The sequence below is a fragment of the Cavia porcellus genome, unplaced genomic scaffold, assembly GCF_034190915.1.
Source record: "Cavia porcellus strain 051 isolate PalLab524CR breed Dunkin Hartley unplaced genomic scaffold, mCavPor4.1 scaffold_13, whole genome shotgun sequence".
In the NCBI taxonomy this organism is placed as follows: domain Eukaryota; kingdom Metazoa; phylum Chordata; class Mammalia; order Rodentia; family Caviidae; genus Cavia; species Cavia porcellus.
In genome coordinates, this window is record NW_026947496.1 from 25,546,699 (window position 1) to 25,572,963 (window position 26,265).

The 26,265-nt window shown below is 35.4% G+C and overlaps 1 long non-coding RNA gene across 1 annotated transcript in view; it reads left to right on the forward strand.

The window, feature by feature from the left end:
• Window positions 1-20,297, forward strand: part of LOC106027450 (uncharacterized) — a 61,230-nt gene extending 40,933 nt beyond the window's left edge. Inside the window, exon 4 of the long non-coding RNA XR_001201048.3 lies at window positions 18,710-20,297. This is a non-coding gene — a long non-coding RNA (uncharacterized LOC106027450). The remainder of the gene's footprint in view (window positions 1-18,709) is intronic.
• The last annotated feature ends 5,968 nt before the right edge of the window (window positions 20,298-26,265 follow it).

Genomic DNA, 26,265 nt, shown 5'->3' on the forward strand with positions numbered 1-26,265 from the left:
ATTATGATATTAAGTATTTTGATTGTAGATGTTCCCCTGGGATCTGGTTGAGTGAAAGTATACACAGGAACACTGCACGGCCCTGCATTTAGAAATAACAAGACCTTTGCTCTACTGTGACTACATACTGGGGCATCATGTCAAAAAAATTGATTTTCTTTTTATCCTTAAAAACCCAAATGCAGTGTGACCTAAAGCAAAGTAAATGAAAGTTTTTTTTAAACAAAATGTACCCTGGCAACCTTTTAATTTCTGGTTGTATTTCTGTTCCATGAATTTTGTATTTTTACAACTTTATTAAAGTATAATTGAAGTATAATAAACTGCACATACATATGTATAATTTGTCAGTTTTGATACGTTTATATATTGGTAAAAGCATCATCACAGTCAAGATAAAGGACGTTTCCATCTTCCTCAATACTTTCCCCAGAGGTCTTGTGCAATCCTTCTCTATTTTCTGTTCCCTCTCCAGGCAATGCTGTCCTGGTTTTCTTGCAGTAAAAATTAGTTTGCATCTCTTAGAATTTTGTATAAATGGAATTGTAAGTATATACTTATTTGGCCTTTATTGCCTGGCTTCTTCACTTAATGGTTTTTGGGGATTCACTCATGTATTGTGCAGAGCAGAATTTTGCTTTTTCTTCTTTTTTATTCTGTGCCTGGTTGTATCACCACACTGGGCTTGTCCACCTCATTGCTGGACATTTGTGTCATTTCTGGTTAATGAGTATTTTAGATAGAAGAGCCATGATCATTTGTGTACAAAACTTTCTACGTAAGATATATATTTCCTTTTCTTTTTAGTAAATATCTAGGATTAGAATGACTGAGTAATAGAATATGTGTATTAATATTGCTGGCCTTTTCATTTTTAGTGGCATCCTAAATCTCTTCCATATTCTTATAAAACTTTTCCCAGCATAACATTCAAATGTTTTTCTGGCTTTTTTTGTTTTAAAAGTCTTATAATTTTAGATTGTATTGTTGTTTACTTCTCTACTGCAATTTGTATCAATTTTTGTGTTTAGTATGAAGAATAGATCATTGTACTCCCCCCCTCCTAATTTGAATTTGCAATTGTTGAGGCATGATTGTTGAAAAGACTTGTTTTTCTTTTATTGATTTGTATTGAGGTACATACCTCTAATCCCAGCACTTTGGAAGCTGAGACAGGAGGATCCTTGCTAATTTCAGGTCAGCCTTAGCTACATAGCAAAACCCTGTCTCAAAAATAAATAAGTAAATAAATAAATCCCATATTTGTGTGTGTGTGTGTGTGTGTTCCTAAAGATTTTAGTTTCTTTGTGTAGTTATGATTTTGCCGATGACTCACATTCTTGATTGCTGTGGCGGTACAGCTGTGGCTGTACCGTAAATGTTGACTGATCCAGAAGTTGTAGAATTCAACTTTCCTTCAAGATCTACTGATCAGTATACCTTCTGATTATGTAGATCCTTTGATTTCCACATCAATTTTAGGTTGAGGTTATACAGCCTTACAAAAATATTCTCATGGATTTTGTTTGGAATCATTTCAAATTAATGAATCAGTTTGGAGAGAGCTTTCATCTTAGTTTATAAGTCTTGCATATCTGCTCTTAGATTTATTTCAAATTATTTTTCTTGGTCACTACTCTAAAAAGAATTTGAGAAAATTTTGCCTCTTAAGTTACTATGGACTACTTTTGATAGTTACCCTCTATTCTCTACACTGCTAAATTTTTTCATCGTTTTCTGTAGGTTTTTATGAGTTCCTTGGTATTTGGTATTATTTACTGTAAACAATTATTTAACATGAAAATATTGGCAGTTTTACTTTTTAAAATTGTGATTCATTTATTTCCTTTTTAAAATATAAATTCTAAGTTCTCCAGAAAGTTTGAATAATTATATTTAAAGTTAAGCTTCTTATTTTATTCTTGTGGAAAAAATTTTTGATCTTCCACCTTTTTTTTTACATTTTTAAAATTTAATTTTAAAGAGGATAAAACCAAGGAAAATAAAACACATCAAGATAAACTAGTATAAGTGATACAGGACTTCAAAACTGTACAAAATCAGCAATAGTTACCATTAATGCCTCTTGTTGTCTTCCAAATAGCTGCAGATACCTTCAGACATAGTAAAAATCAAACTGAATAGAATAGAAACACTAAAAACAAACAATGGATGCAATAAAGGACTTCAAAATAAGCTAATAGTAAATCCAAAATGGCTACCATAATATGTCTTGCTGTCTTTTAAATAGCTGCTCCTGCCATTAGATTTAACATAACCTAATAAAACAAAAGAGAATAAAACCCAACCTAAGTAACAGTGAAAATGGTATGGTTTGCAGGTGGGGTTACCTCCTTGTGAGCCTGGTCTCTCTGCCCAGTCCATATATGTCGATGATTCATGGAGACAGGCTTTGATGTGGCTGTCCCTACTCTGGCAGGGGTTCATGCAACCTCCTGGTGACGTTGATTCTCTCCCTGCAGCCTGTGAAATGGCACTGACTCACAGAGAGAGGCTTGGGTGTGTGATCTTTCACCTTTTAAGTATGATACTGACTTTGTGCTTTTGTAGATACCCTTCATTAGTTTAAGAAAGTTCTCTATCATTCTTAATTTGTTAAGAGGTGTGTGTGTGTGTGTGTGTGTGTGTGTGTGTGTGTGTGTGTATTAAGAAGGGGTTTTGATTTTGCCAAATGAGTTTCTGTCTGTGTTTATTGAAATGATTATATGAATTTAAATTTATTCTGGTAGCATGAATGGCATCGATTTCATTATGTTAATCTGACTGCATTACTAGGAGAAACCTTTAATTATAGTGTACTATTATATATAGTTAGATTATATTTAGTAACTTTGTTTAAGAATTTTTACATATAAAATAGAGATCAGAATGTGATACTTTTCAAAAACTTTTTAGATCTTGGTAGTATTTCTCTGACAGTAGTGATCCTAATTTGTTTGTTGAAAATATTCATGTAAAAAAAATTTCCTCCATGAAAGTTTGTCAAAATTCAGTAGTGAAAACTTTTGGTCGGGAAATGGCCTTATTTTAAGAAAGACATTTGATCATTTAATTTCATTGATCATTTAATTTCAAGTGTACACATACTTTTCAATTTTCAATTTTCCTTCTTTTAACTTTGGAAAGTATATTGTTCTAGAAATGTAATTATAAAATATTTTGGTATAGCATTATTGTATTATTCTTCAAAAGTCTACTGGAATTGTATGATCCAGTCTTTTCATTCCTGATACCTGTATTGGTTATTTGTCTTTATTTTCTTTAATTTTCTGACCAGGGTTTTGCCAACTTTTATCGTTTCAAATATAACTAGCTGTTACATTTTTTCTTTTAAGTTTGATTTCCACTTTTTACTATTTTCTTTCTTGCAAATTAATTTTTCCATTGGTTTTTAAATTTTTGTGGTAGAATACTAGGTCATTAATTTTACATTTTCTTTTGTAGTACAAGCATTTAAAGGTATACACATTTCTCTCAGCCCTTCTACAGCTCCATCTCACAACTTGTATTTTTATTGTCATGTAATTTAAAACAATTTTGAATTATCTGGAACCTTATCTTTTATGTGTGAATTATTTTGAAGTTTTTGGTATTTACACATCTTTGAAGGTTTCCTAGATATTATTATTATTATGATTAATAGTAGTATTTTCTAATTTAATTCCATTTTTGTTAGAGAATATACTCTATATGATTTTGATTATTTTTAATGTTGAAATTTTGTTAATGGCCCATTTCAGACTGCCGGGACTCTTGTCTTGGTAAATGTGCCATGTGTACTTAAAATTATTTTGAAAATGTTAGGTAAGAGTTACACAAATAGTGGATAAAGGTAGCAATAATGTTATTGAGATCTTCTGTGTCTTTGTTGAATTTTTCAGGGAGGTGGCCCACTTTTTTCTATGAATTATTCAAATAGGAGTAGTAAAATAGGAAAGATACTATTACTGCCTTAATATCTTCAATATTTGTTAATTTTTAGACTCTCCCCAATAAGGTACATTAACATTCATAATTGTTGACCTGGTAAATTGCCCCTGAAGTCATTTGAAATAACTCTTTTAATATCTGGATATAGTCTCTGTTTTTAAATTTAAGTTATCTGATAATAACTTTCCACTTGAGAATTACGATCTAGATGGTACATATTTTTCCATTCACATCTATAGCTCATTTTCTTTATATGTAAATTTCATTACAACCAAAACATATTGGCTCTTACTTTCTATGTCAGTTCTGCTGATCTGCACAAGTCTTTACACTACAGTTCAATTTAAGTCCCAACATTGATATATTTACTTCCCCCCTTTTTTTGATCCCATTCTCGTTTCCATCTATCTTTCACATATTTTGAGTATCTTTTCAGACTTCATTTAACTCAAATAGTGTTTGTTTTGACATTTATTTTTGCTTTTTAATATATTTTTCAAAGAGTTACTTGATATATACCAAATCTTTCACAGTCTTAGAATATTGAACCTCTCCACATAAAATATAGAAAAATTGCAATAATACAAATTATCTCTCAGTGGCCCTTGTGTTGTAGTCTGCATAAATATTATAATTGCATACATTAGAAATCTCACTAGATACAAAAGTGATTTGCTTTAAATAATTACCTGTATTACAAAGGCTTAAAATTTGGGGAGAGGTACAGAGGATTGAACTCATGATCTCACGCTGGCCAAGCATGTGCTTATGAGCTAAACCCCTAACCCTTAAAATAATATTTTATATAAACCTAAACTTTTACCATTTCCGTTTCTCATTCTTCACTTCTGAAGCCCCATGGTTTCCATAGTATCTTCCCTACATTTTCTCCCTCCCTTCTTTGTTACAAAGATATGTTTAAGATATTTGGAAATTGTCTTACAAATATTTGAGAGCTTTTCTGCTCTCATTCTGTTTTTTAGTTCAGATAATTTCTACTGATATGAATATAAAATTTCTCATTTCTACATTATTTCTACTCTGCTTTTGCATTCATCAAATTAATTAATTAATTTATGACCAACAAAGTTGTTCATTCCTTATACATTTTCTCTATTTTCAGTTCTACTTTCATTCAAAAGCATTTGCCTTTACTCCTGAAGCATAGTTATACCAGTTGCTTTCATGTCTGGTAGCTAAGTCTTTATACCATGTCATGGTTTGTATCTTTGCTTTTAAAACCTGGCTATATTTTTCTGATTCTTTGGACAATGAGTAATGTAGGTTGCTACTATTCTTTTGTGTAGAGACTATTGGAATAGTGTTCTGATGATTTTCTGGAGAGCGATCACACTTAGGTTAGCAGAGAGTCAACCAACTTAAATTTAGATGGTATTATGTCTCATCTGTGATAGTTAGCTCAAATCTCAGTTTGGTTCTCCATGTCTTGGCTATACTGCTTTTCCCTACTGGATATGTGAAATACAAGAGTTAGAATGAGACGTGTACAAAAAGCTCACCTCTCTGTTCAGCTCCCAAAGCCTTTGCTGTCTTCTCTTGGAACTGCTTAAGTTAAGCTGGTGTTTGTGTGACATTCATCTACATAGCTTCCGCAGGCTTAGTCCCCATTGCTGAGATGCCCTCCAGCTCTCTGTTCTGCAGCAGTCCTCTTTGTGATACTCTTAACACAGGTGCAAGGTTTCTACCACAATTTATCTGCTTGTGCCCATTTCATAGTCCATCATCTTGCAACTGGGGTCTGCCTTTAGGTCACACTACACTAAAGAAAACAAAAATAAGATGAGAAATTCATCATTGTGAGGGTTGCTTGTTACATTTTTGACTCTTCCATAATCTGCCTGCTTTTGAAAAGACAGGGTTCACTCATACATACCACACACACGTTTTTAATTAGTTTTTTGTTATTATCAATTTGAAAAATATACTATAGTGGATTTTACACTATCACGATTGAACTATAATTTCTCCAGAAAAAAATAACTATATGGTAAAGTGTTCAACATGTCTATCAAAATTAGCAGAGTCACTGTGAAAAAGAAGTTCTCTCCATTGCTGAACTGTGTAAGAACAGTTATTGCCAGCCATTCTACACATGCACATGCACATGCACATGCACACGCACCTGCACACACATGCAATGTTTAAGAAAATAGCTGCTGTCTGCTGTTTCACTTTACACTTCACATTTCATCTGTTCTCTACACTTCCATGAATCTTGTGTGTGTGTGTGTGTGTGTGTGTGTGGTGCTTGGATTTAACCCAGGACCTTGGACAAATACTCTACCACTAAACTAGCCTCCATGGGATGGTTTTTATTTTTGTTTTTGTTTTGCCTTTGAGACAGGGTTTCACTATGCAGTTCAGACTGGCCTTGAACTCACTTTGTGGTAGCCCAGACTGGCCTCAAACTCACAGCAGTCCTCTCGCCTCAGCCTCCCAAGTGCTGGGATTATAGGCATGTGCTACCATGCCCAGCCTCCAGCGGATTTTTAAATAGGAAATTAACTGCTTGTGTAGTACAACATCACAATCATGCTCTATATAAACGAAAGTGATGGTTTTATTACTCTAATATTTATCCTTATTCTTTGTAGTGATATAAATATAAGTTTTGGTTAAGAATAAAGAATTCAAAATCAACTTCAGTGACAGTATTGCCAGTGGTCGATGATAACTTCAAAGGAGTTAAGTTTGTATAGTGATAAAATATAAACATGAAAGGATAAGTGCTTGTGTTCTAATGATGTGCATTTTGAAAGCGATGTAGTCTTTTTTCGCTCAGAATAATCAGGGGCTGATATTAATCACAGATTCTATAGCTCTACTGTTTTTTGGTACTGACTACGATTCTTAAGGAAATGAAGAATGAGGGCAGCAAGGCCATTTTATATAACAATGAAGTTAAATTGTTCTGAGAAAACAAAGGATGTATCAGTACGTGATAAAGCAAAGCAGTTTCCCTATGCTTGAGATACCCTTCTGACCCAGAATTGGATTAACTTATTTAAATATGACACAGATAAGGAGCAGATTGTAGTGCAGATGAAAGAATTCTCCACAGAACATTTTCTAAACATTTATTATTCTTGTTTGTCCTTCAAAATTGTGATTACAAAAACAAGTTATTTGAACTTTTATTATTTCTAAAATGATGCACTATTTACATTGTTAGATAGATTTGTTTTAAAAAATAAATATCTGATTAATACTTATTGTACAATATGACCTCAGTGTTTTATATTTTACAAATGAAAGACATAATTTGCACTCAACAAAGTGGACTGGTCCTACACATTAAATTCCATTGTCTTTCACACATGTATATGCTTTATACATATGTAACTCAGTTTAAAATATAAAAATTTTCCATCTTTGAAACTACTCTCATTTCCTCTTCCTTTTGGTATCCCTCTTCTTCTAAGGATAGAGTTAATCATATCTTTGTCCACATAAATTAGTTGTTCTCAAAGTTCATATGGTGTCATCTGGTGATTTTCACGTGATGTTTTTGAGATTTGCTGATATGTTGTGTGTTCATCCAAGTGCTGTGTGTTTTCTTCATTTCCATTATTGAGCGGTATTCAATTGTTTCATTATCTATTTTTCTCTGGCTCGACATTGGCCTTGCCTTCATTTAGCAGCTATTATAACTAATATACTTAGAACTTTCTTGCATAAGGCATTTTGTAACTGTAGTTTTCTAATTTCCTTATAAAATAATTTCTTGGTAATTTCTTCAGTAATTTGTCAATTGGATTACTATTTCAGCTCAAATTTTGGAAGATATTTTACTATTAAGAAATGGTTTTAAGATGTAGAAGTTACCCCAAGAATTTCTAACATTTTTGAAAATTATTTTTCTTTAAAATGTGTACTGCCTTCGATTTTTTTACATAAGCTATAAAGAAAAACTAACAGTCACTAATCTATGTTAAAGCGTATGAAAGTGAAAACATATAGCAGACATATGAAAGTCTCACTTTTTCCAAACAACTTAGGTGATCATTTCACGCCTTAAGAACCAGCCACATGGTTTTGAAACCATTCTTCGCTGTACTACTGCACTATACTATAATAAGCAATGGGTTCTTCCCCCCACCCCCAGTGAACTCTAATCTCTTTGGAGACAAAGACCATCTGTGTCTCACTTGCCTTTCTGCCCCTAGCATCTAGCCCTTCTCCTGGTACATGCTTGATGTATATTATACACTGAATGAAATGAATAACTACCTTTTGTCTAGGGGATGTATTTACCTTGCGAAAGTTGTATTTTGCTATGGAAACATAACACATGCTTTTATTTAGCTCAGGAGTTTACTGTTCCCTTTATGTCTTAAGGCTTTTGTTTAATACATGAGCTGACTTATCCTAGTTCCCTGTTTGTATAGGATAGGTTCTTAATGAAAAATGTACACTACCAGAACCTTATAAAGGATTTCTGCTTTATTGGTTTTATAACATTGTTGAAATTCACTGATGTGTCATTGACAAAAGCAACTTCAAGTATAGACAACACACACACATACTCTTCATTCATTTCTTTCTAAAAGTAGATTGTATTTAGAACAAAATATACTAGTATGTAGACTGCAAATACAGTATTGTTTTATTTATTTTTATTATTTGCAAAAAATACAGTATCTGTTTTACACACTTAAAGACCTTGAAATTATGCATCATTTTCATTGCTACTGGGATTTCCATGCCGAATCAAAGGTCAGTATTCTAATTGTCTCAGACTCTCTTTTTTCTCTCTTAATAGGTCTCTGCAATGCCCATCTGTCTGTAGCTCCTGGTATAACCTTTCTTGATAGGGGCACGATGGCAGATGGACAGCAGATGGGAGTTTTGCCCTGCCTCATGGCTCGGATCTTGGCCGAGGCACGAACTGTCAGAGGCTGTCAGTCTGTCATACCAGCTTGTAGGCTCCTGTGCTGTGCGTGGCATCTAAACCACAGGTCCGAATTGATGCAGAGCCAGACCAGCTATTGGTCATTGTGCCTAGTTAATATTAATGACTGACATAAAGGTGGGGTACCCAGTGATTCTGCAAAATAACATGGTGGGAAATGCCCTTTCTACATCACTGTGTGCTAGATCTGCAGGGCCACAGAGTCAGCTCATTCTTAAAAGTCAATTTGCATAGTTAGGAAAACAAAAATGTCATATCAGTGTTTACCTATTTTAAAACATAGCCTATTTCCTGAGAGTTTCTTTCTATACAAAATTTCAAGCTAGAAGTAGTGACAAACAATGGCACATTTTTTATATAATTGGTAGACATTTGCCATCTTCTGGAATATGAAAGGATACTGCATGGCTGAACTTAGACTGACAACATTTTGAATGCAGTAGCTCTGACTGCTTCTCCGGTATCATTAAAAGAGAGTCCATGAAATTGCTAGTTTTTTAAAGGGGAAAGGAAAGTCAAGTTTTTATTCCGAATTATCATTGCACTCTTTTTTACACGTTTTAATTGTGTACATGCAATTACCACTACACGGGTGAGTCATTTCAGATAGAAACCAGGATTCAGGAGACAGACAAGGCTGGGTAATCCCTTTTAATGGAAGGGAAGCCTTAGCAGTGATCATCACAGTAATGAACTTTATTGTTGTTATTTTTTCTTGTTTGTTTGAGGTTTTTTTTTAAAGCTTTGAGCTTCAGAGAATATTGTACCAGTTCCTACTAAGTCCCAATTTTCATTAAAAATGCAAGAGAGTTGATGTAAGGAGTATGTGTCCACAAATGTCTAAATCAATATCTGCAGTAAGTGTAGAAGTCTATCCCACTCCTTCCTCTGTAGTCACCCCTAATGTGTCACCAAGAATTACATGTTTTTCAAATATTCCACTTCTTCCTTGTGCTTTTAATGTGATTGTGTTATGCTCTGACGGTTCGTAGTATTTCTGTCCATACAATAGTTAGATGATGACTGCATTGTAAAATTCATTGAAATATGAATTGTTCTTATTTGAATATTTTCTTGTATTCTAGGAGTGTAAGGTTGCTTCTAAAAATGTAATTAATTATAATGCTCCAAATTATGTGAATAATGTTGGATTATCACACCGTATTTGAATAATGCTTGCATTAGCTTAAAGATCCCTTCAGTCAAATTTAGGTATCTGGAGTGTCGCTGCCCATCATGAGCCCTTTACATTCTAAATTATAGCAGATTCTTAGGCAAACATTTACCTGAACTCAGAGTAACCCCTACATTATAAAATGAATGTATATTTTGCTCCACCTTTTATCAGGTAGTTTTTAACATTTTCTTCAATTCTCTTCTCTCATAATGTATTTTACCATTTTTAAAATTGTGCTTGTATACTCAGTTGAGAGAGAGTGTATAGCTGGATATTTGTAATTATCTGTCAGTTTACATCTCTGATGGGTGACCAAGGTACTCTTATTTTGGAATCTTGGCACTACTCTATGGCTTCCTTGAAACCAACTCATTTATTCTTTCCTTTTAAAGGAACCTTGAAATATAAAAATAATCTTGTTAGCGTGCTGCCCAGGATGACCTGAAGGAGTGTGTTGTAACCCTGCTAGCTGTAAATGCACTTTAACATGGCTCTTGCTAACATGATTCCAGGTGAAGTGTGGACAGGATCTAATTAGTTATAAATCTGTAAATGTTTGAGCAATAGCTGGCTTGAAATTCTCCATCTGACTGCGACTGCTGCAGCATTCTAATCCCAGAAAGCTGCCTTACAGTGAATTTCCATTAGCCATGGAGTTAAGGGAAAGTCATGAACTCCAGGAAATGAAGCAGTCCCTGTGATTTAGCTGATTAGATCACAGCTCTGCCATACCAGTGTGCTGTCTCCTCCCCCAGACTTATTCATGCTTTGGGGAGGCAACAGAAGAAAGGTTACAACCACAATGAGCTGTTCTACAGCAAATTTTACACTGTCTTACATTGAATGTCTCCATAAGTAGCTAATTCCTTATATTTAATCATCCTTTGGATTATGTAGTATTTATGGATTACAAAGTATTTTACCTATGTTTACTCTCTTAGGAGTTTTAAACCCTTTATTAGACCACTGGGGGAAAAAACCCCTAAATAAACAAGAAAACAAATCAAAACTTATAATCAAATGAGAGTAGCTATGAATTTCATTCGTAGTCATTACCATTGAAAATACGATGTATAATGGCAAATTAGATGAAAAGTCATTATCTTAGGGGCTGGGGATTTAGCTCAGTGGCATAAGCGCCTGCCTTGCAAGCAGGCAGTCGTGAGTTTGATCCCCGGTACCGATAAAAAAGAAAAAGGCAAAAAAAAAAAAAAAAAAAGAAAAGTCATTATCTTCACGATCACATACTAACAGACAATACAAATAGTATGTAGCCAGGACTAGAATGTTAACTTAACATTATGGTGAAGACTAAAGAAGGCTCCTGTGTCAGAAAGGGAGGTGCTATCTTTAGGTAGGGTCCACAAAGAAAGCCCTGTCACGAGTATACCTACGTATATATTTTTCTCATTTAGCTTTCTTATTGGGTTCAATTTATGGATTTACTGGTTGTAAATTGCACCCATCTTAAGCTCACAGTTTGATGACTTTTGAGAAGTGCATATACTGTGCAACCCACACCCCTCTCGTTATGAAGAACACTTCTATTACCAGAGAAGGGTAACTCCCATCTTCCCCCATCCTGCTCCTCTAGTGCCTGTTCCCCCAAAACCCCTGTTCTGATTTTCTCACCATACATTTGTTTCGCTTGTTTGAGAACTCGCTGTAAGTGAAATGAAACAGGATGCGCCCTTGTGGTGGATTCTTGTTTTGATTAATGTGTTTAGATGCTGACTTACGGTATTGTTCGACTGCAGTCCATTCTCTTTTATCGTGTTCTGTTGTCTTTTTTCCATTCTTCTGCTGGTAGACATTTGAGTTTTTTCCTGGTGTTTGGCTATTATAAATAAACCTTTGGGAACACTTTTTATAAGGTTTTAAAAGTGTGCATGTATTTCTCTCAGGTAAATGTCAAAGGGCATATGTTTCACTGGCTAAGAAGCTTTTATACCAGTTTCCAAAGAGTTTGTGTCATTTTGTTCACCCACCAGCAATGGAGAAAAATTCTGATGTTTTTGTCATTTTCACCAACAGTTGGTACCCTTAGTCTATTATTTTTAGCCATTTGTGTGAGTGATGGCTTTGATTTGCATTTCCATAAAGACTAATGATGATCACTATTTCATGTGCTTATTGACCATTCAGCTATGTCCCTATTCAAGTCTTTTGCCCATCTTTTGAATTGAGTTATTTGTCTCTTTATTATTTCATTGTAGGAGTTGACAGAAGCTCTTTACTGCAAGTAGTTTCTCCCAGTCTGTAGCTTTAGCTACTTATTTTCTTAATAGTGTTTCTCGAAGAGTAAAGGTTTTAATTTTGATGAAATCCATTTCATAATGTTTTTCTTTCATTATAAGCATTTGTTTGTATTGCCTACATTTAAGCCTTCTCCAAAATCACAAGCATATTCTTTGTGTTTTCCTCCAGAAGGTTTATAGTCTGATTTTTATGTTGAAGTACTTTCAGGCCTTAGTTGAAAGATCAATTTTTTGTTCTTACATTTAAGCTGTAAAAAAGCTGAAGAAAGCTGTTTCTGCCTTACACTCACAACAAAATGGTAGCAAATTTTCAAAACTTTAACTTTTGGAATCCAAAAGAGAGTGAAAAACCAAAAAATGTAAGATCTAAGCAAGGTTGGGTTCTCCCAAGGAGACGAACTTCCAGCTGTCCGTTACCAGAACAGATGGGTAAGACCACTGGTAAGTTGATCTCCACCAAAATGTTTAAGAAATTTATGAAGGCCAAGTGTTGTGTGGTAAGGAAAATGAAAGTAAATGTCTCAGGGATGCAGAAACAGGCAAGATGTGTGCACACTCACCAGCTGTTCGTATACACAGAGTGTGCTCAGAAAGTCAGGACAGGAGCTCCTTTCTCGGGTGCAAGCCTGTGATAGTAGCAGAACTGTGGAGGAAAAGTCACATCTGCGTCGTTCTCCCCTCTTTCCTGTAGAATAGAAGCCTTAAGTCACATGAGGAGGAACTACAAACCCACTGTCCCCAGGGCATTGGTGAAAAACTAGCTAGAACAAGGTATAGAAAAATCCCTCTGCTCCTAGGGCAAGTGTAGAAATAAATGTTGAGCTGAGATAGAACAGGTTCTATGAGAATGACCCATTTCCAAGATGTAGGACTCAGTGTGCCCAGTTAGTCACTGTAACAGAAAATAGTCCCCCAGTGCTAATCACCTGACCAACAAGATATAAATGGCTAATATTAGTACGATCATCAATTTTTACGCTGGAAACAAATGGCAGAGACATTAAATGAATGGCTCAAAGCTGATAAAAGGAGAAGCTAAGGTCTGAGCCAGACAGTCTGGCAGCACAGTCCTCATAACTGGAGTAGAACTCTGCAGAGGCCAGTAATTAAGGTACAGGAAGGATAAAGCAAATCACAAGGGTGGGTTAGGCTGAAATTGGTGGACATACCCAAGGAAATATGTGACTTAAAGAAGGAAGATGCAATCAAGATTGAATTTAACCGAACCAGGTGAGAAATTAAAGATGTCCATTGGGTTCAGAGACTCACTTGCAAATTTAACAGTAAGTAGCTCCACTAGAATTGTGAAGCAATAACCAGAATCTACTGGATTCAGAAATGAGTATAGAGTGAAGATGGTGGAACAGAAAAAGTAGCCAACTTTCCTCAAAGTCCGGGCTAGAAGAGAATGCGATGAGCGTATCTAAAAGATACTGTTTGGAAAAATAAAAACAAAATGGTTAAGGTGATGTGAGAAGGTTTGCTGATGTATCTAAAATATGCTTTATGGGAGTTTCCTCAGTACGAACAATGCAGACGTTGTTTAAAATAATTTAAAACATTTGTAATTTGCTCATTTTCAATATATTCTTTATATGAGCTGCAAACATATTTTAGAGACACATTTGTTAATCATCCATCTCTCAGTGTAAACTTTTTTGAATGAATGAGCCAAGAAAATGTTGTTTCATTTTTGTTGATGTGGATTTGTTACATACACTGTCAGTATGCAGCATCTTGATAATGCTACAATAAGCCAGTATCACTATAACAAAATATCAAGTAATATATACAGTAATTCGGCCGTTTAATCTTACTCTAAATAACACAAAAATGAGTTGGCTTATCAGAGGTGGCTGGCTCCAGAGTGTATGAATATAGATTAAAGGCCTGTGATAATTGTATTAGTCCACTGATTCCTTAGCATTGTTCTGGATGTGGCTAATTGGAAGCCCCACCCTGGATGTGGATGGCACCAGGCATTATGCTTGTAGCCTGGATGGAATATAAAGAGTCAGAAAGAAGGCAGCCTCACTGTTTGCTGCCCTCCTGTCTGTCCTGCCATGGACTGTTTCTCCTCTGTGCCTGGCAGAAGCCCTGAAAACTCCTCCCCTTATGTTGCTTAATCTTTGACAGTGTGAGGGAGATTGTATCTACAGGACCATTTCCATAATATCCAAGCATCCATCTCATTCCTAATATTCATTCTTTCTGTTGAAACAAGTACACTATGTATATTTTTATCTCATAATTTTTTTCATTTAAAAATATTCAAGTAAGTCAGTTTTATCTATACTTGTATATAAAATATTAGCACATCTACTGAAAAAAGTAAAAATTTCATTTGGAAATGAAATCGATATTGGGAACTTTTGGTTGGTTGTCAGAATGAGTCACATGGAAGAACCTGGCTACAGTTCTGGCCATATTTGGCCTAGTGTTCTGCATATGCTTGCCAGATGCAAAAGCCACTTTATAACTGGAGGGAGCAGTAACCTGGAACAAAGATTTGAAACTTGTGTCATTTCACTCACTGGGTATCTTCCTTCTTCCTGGTATTTTGCCTAGAATGATCTTTTTATGTAATGGAATACAGAGAATGGGGCCTCCTCTTGCTCTGTGTCAGGTATGAAGTTTTACAGGATGCTCTTGTTGAGCATTTTAGGGAACATTGGTGAAAAAAATCTTTTTTAAAAAGGAAGATTAAAAATGTGACCTCTGCTGTGAAAAATACAGTTCTATGTCTGAGTAGTTGAACAAATGAGCCAATTAACACACATGCTGTTAATTTAGGACATCTCAATCTCCTCGAGAAATTTTCACTTAGAATGTGAAGTCATAAAATTACTGTTATTTATAAAAAGTTTGCCTCTTATGTAAAAGATTTGAGAATTTTGACAAATCAATCACACAATTAAGGGTCATATAATTATAGCTGATTCAAACCCCAAAATGAATAGAGATGTCAAAGCCTTGAGCATATTGGATGTTTACACATCAATAAGCAAGATGGCAGACGTTTTCAAGCAGACCTACTATTTTTTTTTTTTTTTGCATGTTTCTGGTAGTTCTTCAACTTGCAATTTCCATAGAACATTTTTTCATGTTTACATTAGCATATAATTAGCATATTTACAATTCCATAGTGGGATATGTAAATGCCTTTCACTCCCCAAGAGAAAAAATGGCTATGGATTTTTATTTCCTTTACTAAACTATTTCTAAACCATTTAGTATTTAGGGGATAATTGTAGTTTTTCTGTTTAATTAGAATTAATGGTTTAAGTGTACCAGCCTGTTAAGTTCAAAATTTAAATCAAAGAACTTAATGTTTCAGGAAAAGTATTTATGCTGCAGAATTTGGAAGAATAAAATTTCACACATTCATGTTTCTTCACTACATTTGGCATTTGTCACTCTTTAGCCACCTAAAAGTATTTTTTTTTTTTTTTGGCATTATTCTGATAGAGCCTTCACATGAGTAGACTTCTGAATACTAACTCAAATCTCAAGTCATTTCTGGAGTTTCCCTATTATAGGTGAAAAACGATTGCTTGGAAAATGGCATATTTGAGGAAAATATTTGAATGACATTTACTGAATTTGTTTTTTAGTGCTGCAGGTATATATGTGGTGAGTAAAAGAGAGATAACATTAAGAAAATTTGTATTCAATAAATAAAACATGTAGGAAAGCAATCAGCTGAAGTATCATTTCATTGGCTACATTATCTAATACAGGTATAAAGGGGCTATCAGTGAGGTTGTTCATATCCTTTAAGACTATCATACACACACATGAACACACACACATATACCCTTTGCATTCATTTTTTGTTTTAAGTGCAGTTCAGTGAATCATTAAGGCCACAGGTGAATTCGCATGTGAGACATAGGTACAGTACTCCAGCTCAGTATGGAATGCAAGATGGATCAGCTATGGTTATTCCACGTAGTGCAAGTCTATAGTGCCTTGAGACTATTGAGAATGAAATAGCCAGTGATAAATGAACAAGAATTGTAAGTAGTTCTCCTGACTTCCATGTTGTTGTAGAACTCTGTGTTTCAGTCTTTCTCTTAGTGATTTGCCTATTGAGATGAGCATTTCTCACAACTCAACACGTGAGTTGTGCTATGATACTTAATATTAGACAGCACTGATCATTCCTACTTGTCCTATGATTACATTTTTCTGTCTCTCCCACTCACTATCTTGAGATAAAGAGAAGGGACAATTATCTTGTTAAATTTCCAATCCATAGCATAATGTTTGTTGTAGGTGAAACTTCACTAGATGCTTGCTGAGTGAAGAAAGGAGTGAATAAAGGAGTTTAATGATGAATCATCAGGATATCTCTTGCCAGTCTTCACCAAAGTGGAGTGGAGTGGTGTGGTGTGTGTGTGTGTGTGTGTGTGTGTGTGTGTGTGTGTGTATTTTGTTTAGGTCAGTAGCAGAAATTCTTATTTTATTCTTTTGGATTGACAGTTATTATCAAGGAACTTCTATTTCAATAGTGAAAAGAACTCAGGAATAACAGTGCAAATAACTGGTGTTTATATTTTGGTTTAATTTGGAATTTAAACTTTTTTTTGTTTTGAGACAGGGTCTCACTGTGCAATTCAGGCTGGCCTTGAGCTCACTTTGTAGCCAACGCTGGTCTCAAATTTGCAACCATCCTCCTCCCTCAGCCTCCTGAGTGCTGAATTTACAGAAGTGCACCATTACACCATTACGGCTGGAGTTTAAACTTTTATATGGTGTACTTTACTGAGGAAATCATTTGTCTCATGCAAGGGTCCCATTTCTTCATCTATAAGATGGGTTAATAACCCTATATAATTGTTACTTCACAATATTACCCCCCCCCACTCAAGAAACTCTTGAAATGTCCCATAGTTCTAAACTGTGCAGCTAATGTTACAAGGATCAAGTCTGGAAACATTTTATGATGCTTTATAATTCCCATAACGTCCTATAGCTCTCACCTGGCAGCTGGACACTATGGGTTTGGTCAGTAGCCATCACTGATAGTGTGGTACATGCTGTCTAGACTCTAGAATAAATGTGTTGTGTGTCATTGAGGCTATCAGAGAATTCTTTTAAAAGCCAAGATTTGTTGAAAATTCTAAGCTTTCATTTACATATTAAGAAGAAATTCTGAGGGGTAAACACTCAAGACTTTCATCCACTGAGACCCTACTGCATAAGAGGGCAAAGCCTCTGAGCTGTGCTGCCCCTGACCGGAAGAGACATGGAGGGTAACAACCATGACCAAGGTGATTAAGCAAAACAAAACACTCAAGAAGGTTGTGTTAGTCAGTTTTCTGTTGCTGTGTTTATTTATAAGGAAGAAAGTTTCGTTTTGGCTCACGGTTTCACAGGTTTTAGTCCACGGTCTATTTGGGGGACTGTGTGAGAAAGGACATTGTGGCAGGGAGCCACTTACCTCATGACTGTCATAAAGCAAAGAGAAAGACAGGAACAGACCAGGGTCCCAATATCCTCTTTTCTCATGTACTCCCGCTAACCTCACTTTCTTCCACTAAGCCCGCCAATGAAAGACTCTACAACCTCCCAATGGCACCACAGGCTGGGGTTTTTTAACAGGCGGCCCAAACTATGACAGAAGTTGAGGGGGAGATGCAAGCAGAAGACACTGTCTCCTTTCTCCTCTGGAGCCTTGGAGAACTACCATTTATAGTTCTCTACACCTCCCTAATAAATACTTGGTAAAAAGAGGTCAGTTGGAAAGAAGTTTGGAAGTGATCATTGTCTACTTCCTATGCTAAGAGATGATTGCAGACGTTTATGACGACTGTGAAGGTGGAAGTCTCCACATAGAGACCGGGGTGGGGTTAACTGTGCCTCACTCAGACCTGATAGCCCATCCAGCAAGGGCAGTGGCAGACGCTAATGCTCCTCCGTCTCTGCACAGTCTGACATAAACTTGTTCATGAGGACAGATCAGTGTAACAAGAGGAATGGGGGATAACAACTCCCTCCAAATGAAAATTTACCCCCAAATGACTGTTTTCTGAAGAACCCAAATTATACTAAAGAAACAAATTTAATTTTTTTTGTTTTGCTTGGTATTTTTACCAGCATGTGAGCTTGAAGACTTTGGAGCAACACGAAGTCAATTATGCGATGGGAAAAACAATTGCAAAAATGACTTTTGGCACATCTGTGTTAGAATGAATAAATTTCCACTCAACCACACTTGTCTGCCTTCCTCTTTGCTCATAAGTTACATATGTGCAGAGTTCTCATTTATAATGTATGTGTTTATAGCAGTTTATGGTGTACAAGGTGGTTTCACATGTACTGTCTCATTCTTTCCTTGCCATAACACAAGGAGGTAATGTCACTGTTATTATGCTTATGTTGCAGGTGAGCAAATGGAAGACTAGTCCAGGAGCAGGAGGAAGAAAAGATAGCTCCCAGCTCAGCTTTTCTTCGCATATTCAGGAACTACTACACACGTTGTTATGTTGGTCCTCGTTTTGTTTCCCTTTCAAAAACACCTGTGTGCTGTTTGCAGGGGTATAGCTCTGGTTACACAGACCTCCTCACACATTTCTTTTTAATTTAAAGAAGGATTATCTCAAAACTTTATTAGGATGTATTTTAAATGAAAATATCTTGTTATCTAGCGTGCAATTGATTCTTTCAGTTTGGTTTGTTTAGTTGAACTCCCTTTAAGAAAGAATCTCTCCTACCCCTGGGCAAAATGAAAACAACAACAACAGCCTGTGGAAAACACATTCTGATCCTATCACATCCTAGGAAACAGGGGGAGAACAATAAAAGTTCAGTCAATATTTTATAAATTCAAGGTCAATATTCTGTGTCGCTGTCAACAGTGGATAAGCCCCAAAGGACTTCTGTTATTATTAAATTAGAACTGATCCATTTTTATTTTAAGTATAGTGGCTTTAACTATTCAATGGACAGAAAAAAAAACCCAGAATAAAAATTCAAGTGAGCAGATGTATTTCATAAGATAATTGCAAACCACTTAAGGGTTTCAATACAAAGCAATAGAGACCATCTCATCTCTATGGGTATTCACCCATCTTTAGCACTCACGGATTTATTGCTTCTATTTTTGACCTAGAGCCTGAGGAGTAATGTTGGGTCACTTTGACCACCCCATCAGGTGCCTTAGAAAGCAATGGATATACATTATGTATGTTACCATATCTTGGATGGTAGATGGGTGCTATTATGATTTGAGATAGACTGTACTTTTCTACTCAGAGATTTTTCCCCTTTGTATATATTTATATAATATACATGGCCTTTCATTGCAAGCTTTTTGTTGGCAATGGAATCTAATTGAATTGGTTAAGAAATAGATCTATAGAGTTTTTTTCCATAGTATTTTTCATTGCTAAGATATTTTGTAATAAGCCAAGTTTAGGGATAACCCAATTTATGTGTTCTCTAAGTGATCTATTTCCAAGTTGGTTTTTTCTCTTTGCTTAGGGACTTTTATTTTCCATCAGGGTCCGTGGAAACCTCCGCCAGTCATAAAACAGTATTTAAATTATTTCCTTTAGGATATTTACAGAATGAGTTGACACTTAATTCAACATTAGAGTAGTATAAGTTTTCATCTTAAATTATTTTGCATTTTTTATATTCACATTTTTGGAATCTTCATAACTAAGCAGAATTTTTCCAACCCATCTCTACTGGTCACCACCAGTGAGAGGCTGTATGATTTGTAAACTCTTGTTTTGGGGTACCTACGGTGACCAGTATTTTGTTATGCATGTTATGTTTGTTATTATCTTACACAGATACAGCCAACTTTTTAAATGTTCAGGTAAAAACATTAAATGTATTTATCTACCAAGTTCTAAAAATTGCAATACAACATATATGCTATCTAGAATTATTTGTTGGAATATTTACTGAAAATAAATATATTAGCAGAAGAAAATTTCTACTAATAAAAAACTCAGTTGATTTATCAGAGTTTCCCACATTATTTGTTAATTAACTCAATGTCTGAAATATCCACTGCTCATTTTTCCTACTGATAATGACTCCATTGTGTAAGACATAAATATAATGAAAATATCCTTGCCCATGTTAAAAAATTGAAATGCTTCCTTATAATTCACATGGGTTGTAGTCAATTTAGAACTGTAGTTAAATAACCTGAATTATTGCTGGGGCAACAAGATAAGGGAAATATTGAATCAAAGAGCATGCAAGGGGTCAGGTAGTGATGAGCTTACAGTGTTCTTGTTCTATTTTTGTTAGATGAAGATTTTCTTCTTTTTTTCTATATATAAGCTATTTTACCTACAATTATGTTTCTTCTGGTTCTCCTATTTCCATTTAACTTCTGTAGTGTTACCATTTTTCCTCCATTTTTTTGGATGCAAAAATGATATGAACTACAAAACATAAGCCAATAATCTTTTGAGTTATTTAAGTAAGGTAAGAGAGTGGGCTAGCCTTCAAGTATATCTGCTTCTAGATCTACAAAGTAGCATTTATTGGTATGAGTCCTCTAATTCCGGTCTTCCTTGGAGCTATTGGACACGTTTCAACCAATTTTGACAAATATGTGTTCTCTGGTGAGGAAGTGACTGTCCCTTTCTTATGTCATTTACTTTCCCTGAAGCCTTGTTTACACTAGGCTCCTTTGTTAAAGGTTGGACATAGAAGTCTTTGATTCTGGGGAGCCCATCCCTGACTCATTATTAGCCCACACTTTGTGTCTGGCTGGCAATGTTTCCGTCATTCAGCATTTCACAACCTTCCCCATTCTTTGTGCGTCAGTGAGAATCAAATGACTCTTCACAGTGAAAAACAAAGTCTTGGCCTGGACAAGCAAGATGACCAATCTCTAAATAAGGCAAACTGATGTTCAGATTAACTGGGTTTGCCATGTTCACTATTTATCTTAGTGATTTTTCTTGTATATGTGAACAAGTTTCTTTTCGAAAAAAGTATTCTTTGAAATTTGCCTTTATTATGGGTAAGCATCACTTATACTTTGTGGTTCTTAATAAGATTATGAAACATTTGAAAGCAACTGAAGCTTGGCTTAGCATAGTAGAGAAGATACTGAGTGACCATATGAGTACCCCATCTAGGTGTCCATTCGGAGGACATTGACTTTTCTTAGTCTATGACCTCATCTTAACCTGCGACCTCATAATCTTATCTATACCCACAGAGTAGAGATGCAAATTTTAATGTGTATAAAATAACTTGTTAGAGTATAAATCCCCATTCAGACAAAAGGGCCCATCTTCCTTTAAGAGACTAACAAGTTGGGTTGTTATCATTTAAGAGATGTTCCAAGTAACTGCTTTTAAAAATCAGAGTACAGTATTTTAGAAGGAGTGAGTTGATAGACATTGGCTTTGACAAATGGAATTTTCAGTAGCAAGATTATAAGATTTTCTTTACTGCTATTTTACCTTTTTAAGGCTATCACTCTTATTGGAAAATTGTCTGTCCCCAATGATGCACTTAAAAGTTGAATTGGGTTCGAATGATTTGCTTCTGTTTCAGTGAATTATGGGCATTGTGCTTTGACCAGTTCATCCCTACAGATGGCCTCTGTTCTGTCATTCATCCTCTTCAACAGTCCTTTTCCCATTGGGTGGAAAAAGCAGTGAGAAATTTCCTTCATCTCTGCTGAGTTTGGATGTGCACACACAAACTTTTTTTAAGAGGCAGGTGTCAGAGAAAATATGTTATATTTTTGAAACTTGGTGGTAGGTTCACAAATTACGAAAACTATAAATAAAGTTGAACTTCGGAGCCAAGTGATGGTTGGGCTCATCATTTTCATAATGAGAGTCTTTGCTATTATGGGCTCATTTGGCAAGGATAAAGTTGGACCCTGTGGAGATGCCTTGCCAGTCTTGCCATGATTCTGAATTGCGTCCTAAGACAGATTTTGCTATCTGAAAATAACTTCTCATCCTTTACTTCTGGTCGGTGCCCTCTGTCTCAAGAATTCAGTTTGGAAACATCAAACAACCAAAAACTGTTCAGGGAAGAGGAGTTTTTAAAAAATTACAGGCATTATGGTATAATATCATATAGATTCAAGGGGAGCCAAGATGCTGAGTGGCTTTTTGAAATATTTATATGAACAATAATAATAACAGCATATTTCGGAGTCTGTGTGGTATGAAATTGAGCACTGATTCAATTAGATAATATTGACAGTCCCTATTGTAATTATGTAAATGACACCTAGCTCAGCTCTCTAGCTTTCATTTACATGTGCATGGTTAAGAAGAGTTCTAGAAAATCAGTAAACGCTAAGCAAGAGTATTTTGCCTGTTTGTTTATGAGACAGGGTGGCCTGAAGCTTATATTTCTCTGAGTTATTTTTTCATCCAAATTAAGATAGTCTCGGGAGTTATACAGAAGGGCCATGGAAATGTGTGTTACTTTTAGGACTACCTGATGACAAAGCACATAAGCCTGTGACTGCGTCGCAGGTGCATTTTGAGTTCTTCCATTTCAGAGCCATGTGTTTGCGTCCCCCTTGATTAACACCTATACTTTTTTCTTAGCTTTTGAACAGGTAATTTTAAATTGCTCTCCATAAGGATGTGTTTTATGTCTAGCTGCCTATCACGCTCTTCATCTCAATGCAGAAGTACTTGATTAGAGTATTTGGAGTAATAAAGATGTCATCAGGAGTGTCACCTTGATTGATGCTAATTACAAGTTTTTAATGGTTGCTCAGCTTTGGCCACTGTCCCTGTAGATTGTGAGTTTTATGGTTAAAATAGTGCCCTTCTGTTCAAAGGCTTAATCATAAATTCTGGTCTATCTTTCTTTAATGATACTGCATGCAGTGGTATAATCCTAGTGACATACATTATCTTCATTAAAAGCAAGCAGTAATTTTTGTAGGGGTGATTCATGCATGTATAAGCAATTTCAAGAATCTTTGGTATCACAGCAGAGGTTATGATGATCACGCTTGTTGGGCTTTAAAATTAGCAGCAGTGTTACACATATTTGTTTGGAAGTCAGTGAAGATTTTCATGAAATCCTTATTTATCCCAAGGTGTTGGAATGAGACCGTAACTCTAAAGGTAAAAAGATAGGATTTGCCACATGAAGATGATAGGTGACTTTTGCAACAGTAAAATTCAAAGTGAATTAAATTATTTGAGGGATTTCCTTGTTTAGAACAATCTTATTAATAGTTTTGGTCAGGGTCATTCAATTTGAAATGTCTATTGATTAAAATATCTCTTACAGTGGGATTTTTCTGGCTGACTTTTCACAAGGTTAATATGTCTTTAGCCTGAGAATAGAGTTTTAAATATGAGGAAAGGTACCTAGTAAATACACATATGTATGACTTTCAAGATATGGATAATTTGCTTATGTAAATATATGCCCATGCATACTACGCACAATAGCACTTCTTTGAAATGCCGTATTTCATTGTAGAAAAGCCTTAAATAAATACAAAGGCTCCTCTGTTGTCCTAAAAGAGTTACCACATTTAGCTTTGCATCATTGCAGAATGGGAAACTCCTTGCACATAACAGGTATTTTTAAAGACAGTTTTAATACTACTGAAAAGAACACTAGCAATATAAAAATTGGTTTTGAACAAATATTAGTATGTACCTGTTTTCTCCTGTTCATTTTATTTTATGCTTAGAAATTAAGCTAGATGAGCGTCAGTCTTTTCAATAAAATGTTTGTAGTTTCTGCTTTTTTCTAGCTTTATATTCAATCCTAATAATAATACCATATTATTATGTTTTCTATTAGCTCTAACTCATTAGATTGAGACAAAACTGCTCTTTACCTTCTAGTAAGAAAAAGATTTTGTAGATTTTTGAACTATACTAATTTTCAAATAAGAAAATGTCAAATAGTGTTATAGGAAAACAGTTATTTCCCAGCTGATACTGGCTTACAGAAGGAAACCACAGACTTCCTCCACAGCCAAGTTCAGGAGAGTAGTCCTCTGAAATAGCATCTATTTAACATTTCTGGGGAGACTATAATTATAGTTCTGAGTGATAAAAAAAATCCACCCTCTTTTTCAAATATTTGGAGGACATGATGGTTTGCATTGCATCTATTGGGAGATTTCTAAATTTGCAAGCATTACGTTGGAAAATCTTTAACATCTCCTTAGTGTTTATATATGACTTACTGCAGGTATTTTATTTTTCTATAATGTAATTCAAGGTAATTATTTGAAATGTTAATTTTTATATGTCCTGGTGTACTAGTCCATGATGATTCTTGTTGAGCCAAATGTACATTCTTTACAAGAGTGAAAATCTGGAAACAAATGCAGAATGACCTGCTAAATATAGATGGATCGACCAAGGGTGTTGGAAAGGTTGGGTAAATGAAGGGGGTCAGGAGAAACTGAGTTAGCACTACCTAGGCAATAAAGTTAGTATGGGGACCTATGGGAATATCAGAGGTGATCTGTATGGTAATTAATCTCCATGAAGAGACAATGCATACCCTCCAATCTGTCTACTCATTCCCACCATTGTTGCACTTCACGTCTTCTGGTTAGTGAATGTTATCACAAAAGCCAGAGTGGAGACTCTTCTGTGGGTGCCAGTAATCAGTGGCTGCCACAGAAATCTGAGCATTGGATTGACATTGTATGTATTCTATGAAGAGAATTGCAAGCTGCTTGATCAGAGGAAGTGTTAGGTGTGTTGCTTAGTCTCTCATGCTATATGATTATTTTCTTTTATGGGTTTGATAAATTAACATTGGCTCATGTATTCAATAGGACTCTCTCTCTCTCTCTCTCTCTCTCTCTCTCTCTTTAAAGCCCCAGGGCTTCTGTTTAAAAATGCAAGTTAATTCTCAGAGGCTTTCAAAAGTATTTCTGCATCATGCTACTAATTAAGATAAGGTTATCATTTTAAGTTATACCAGGAATGCAATTAGAGCTTCTAGTGAGAACTGTAGCAATCAATTTTATACAAATTATTCAGACCTGGTAAGGTAGAATACAGTTTTAATAGGACAAGCGAACACACTGTGATTTATTAGATATAATATAAATTCAAAAGACACCTGAACATAGCATATGTAACCCATCGTGTAGCCCAAGTCACTGGGAATCCAGTTCAATAGGCTTTCATCAAGGGTGGTTTAATAATATGCCTCCCATTTCCCATTGTTTGGTGACTGTTATTTGGGATTTGAGAGGGATTTCTGTTTTTAGATTTGCATGATGTTAGACATGAGAAAGTCATCTGTGGAATACAAAGTACAGATTAGCTGGCCCTCTCATTTGTGTACACTGATGTGTGTGGCAGACCAGCCTGCCAGTCCTAACTGTCTGTTGGTTTTGTTTCCTGTGGTCTTCAGAGTTCAGGTAACCAGCTGACAGTGTAATTAACTAATTTTTCTGCATTGTCCATCTCTCCTAAGAGTATTGGGTGTTGGCTAAGAAACTTACACATCTGCCAACTGTTGGTAGTTATTAATTCATTGAATGGATACCCATTTTCTAAGGATGTGTGAGGACTGCAAAACTGAATAGCTCCTGAGGAGGTTGCATGTCTTTCCCACCTAAGATCATTGCAGGTGATCCAGAGAGTTCCAGTAGGGGATATAAATAAATTACAGCTCTTCTAGGCTTTCTTTCCCAAGACATAGTCAAAACACCATTTGCTTTTTCCCTAGTTAGATTTCACTTTCATTTGGCATCACAGCTGTTCCACATTTTTCTTTGTATTAGTTGCTCATTTGATGTATGCATGCTGAGTTTTCACTGTATACCACACACTGTATACCACACAGTTTCACTGTATACCCACAGTTGGGGTATGTGGTGATGAACAAAGACATGGTACTAGTTTCTGCCACAGATACCTGCATCTTCATCTCTACCTTTGCATGGACCATCCCTTTCAGCCTGTGCGACCTTAGTCAAGAAGATAGACAGC